Raw genomic sequence first — 2,230 nt, forward strand, 5'->3', positions numbered from 1 at the left:
CCCCGGTGCCAAATCCCAGAGCGGGGGGGATCCCCGACTCAGCATCTGGCACCCGAGACCTTTTTTTGAAACCACGTGTGCACCAATGGTCTATCAATGCCAAATTATTTCGGGCTAACGGCAATTCCCGGCGTGCTGTGAAACAGCCGGAGCGGGGGGGTGTCGGAGGCTTTTGGGGATGCTGCGGCTTTGGGGATGATGCTGCTCCGCTGCTGGGTGACCCTCGTCCCCCCCCAGCCCGGAGGAGCGGAAAGGTGCAGGCGAACACGTGTGTGCACACACACGCGTGTGCACGGCTCGAGGATGAGGAGGGAGCCCAGAGCTTGGCGTGGGACAGGGTCACAACCCACGGATGATGCTATTGGGAGGCAGTGCCTCTCAGAGCTCGTTTTATTGAATTAAGTGAATAAACGTAACCTAAATCAAAAAGCACTTGAAATGGGAATAATTTTAATGAGGGTAATTTTCTAAGAGCAATACTACTATTTACGAAGACAGGACATCACAGGCTGAGGGTGACTTAACTGCAGCCCCTCATCATCCCACCTCTTCACTCCTGACAGTTACTTTACTACTGTTTTCCTCATTTTCCAACACACTCACGTGCAAAATCCAAAATCCTTATTTCAACCGCAATTACTGATAACAGAAAAACCTCGTCAGCATCTTGACAAACAAGTTACCTGAACAACTGGCACGTTCAAGCACTCGTGGCCATTTCTTTATGCCCACAAACATACAGCATTAAAATTAAAAAAAATAAACCTCCTATTAAGTAATTTATTATTTCCCTCTGATATGGGTGAGATCGGTACGAGCTCCGCAGCTGCCTCAAGGGGCTGTAACAACTGTGTATAAATACATATAACCAAGAGTGAATAAATAATAAACTATGTAAAAGTATAAAAGTATAAATAACAGAGTTATTCTCCAAATTATTCTCCAAATACTTTATAAAACTCTTCCCCTTGAGCCTGCCCGGGGAGCTGTGGTCTGATGTAACGGGGTGTCTCAGGGCTGAGCATCTCAAGCCTCGCAGCAAACCTCTGCAAGCCACTAATTAAACCCCACCTAATTACACAGCAGTGATGTTCCTTAAGGACGCACTTCGGTTTCCACTTGGGAATTGTCCTTATTTTCAGGCTCGTCCCAGCTGGAGAGGCTCTAACAGCACCGGGAAAGGACCCCAACATCACTCAAGCGTGTGCTGGGAAAATACAGTTTGGGGAAACAACGATGATTTGCTTTTATTTAAAAAAAAAAAAAAGAAGAAAAACTAATTGCCCAGGGTGCGATCCCGGCAGCCTCCTCCACTCCGGGCAGGACAGGCATCGCGAGGAACACGCATCGTGCCAGCCTTCCCCCCCGAGCCCCCTCCAGCCCCATCGCGCTCCAGCGCCTCCAAGCCCAAAACCGCAGGAGAGGCCACGTGTCGCCGTCCCTCCCACGAGGTTTTGGCAGATCTTCTCCACCAACTCCCCAGAAATCCACTTTTTCCTTACACCATCGTGTATCTTCCTCAGCACAAGCCCCTCCTTCATCACCCCAACCCCCAAGACATCCTTGGCCACCCCTTCCTCCACCAGCACCCCATCACCTCCACTTCCCGTGAGCACCCAGCTCCATCGCCCTCTCCCCTTCTTCCTGCATCCCAGAAATCGCCGTCGTCATCCATCGCGCCGCGGGGCTGAGGACCTGCATCCCGCCAACGGACCTCTGCATCCCGCCGACGGACCCCTGCATCCCGCCGACGGACCCCTGCATCCCGCCGACGGACCCCTGCATCCCGCCGACGGACCCCTGCATCCCGCCGACGGACCCCTGCATCCCGCCGACGGACCCCTGCATCCCGCCGACGGACCCCTGCATCCCGCCGACGGACCCCTGCATCCCGCCGACGGACCCCTGCATCCCGCTGATGGACCCCTGCATCCCCTAACGACAGACCCCAGGATTTGGGTTGCAAAACTCCCAGCACCACCGGAAAGTTATCCCTGCTCACCCCCACGCTCCTGGTGAAGCCCCTCGCTTCCTTCCCTCCGTTTCAGTGATGCTTCCGTGCCCCCCCCAGCAGTTTGTCCCATCTCTTCCCAGGTGGGGAATAAAACCTGAGCATCCCCGACCCAAACCCACTACACCTCTGGGAAAACGGCCCATAAAAGCCAGATATAGCTTCTTCCGGAGGGATTTAATTATTTTCCTCCCTCCCCAGACCTCTGTGGGGCAGGGA

The sequence above is a fragment of the Eurypyga helias genome, unplaced genomic scaffold (assembly GCF_000690775.1).
Source record: "Eurypyga helias isolate BGI_N326 unplaced genomic scaffold, ASM69077v1 scaffold13805, whole genome shotgun sequence".
In the NCBI taxonomy this organism is placed as follows: Eukaryota; Metazoa; Chordata; class Aves; order Eurypygiformes; family Eurypygidae; genus Eurypyga; species Eurypyga helias.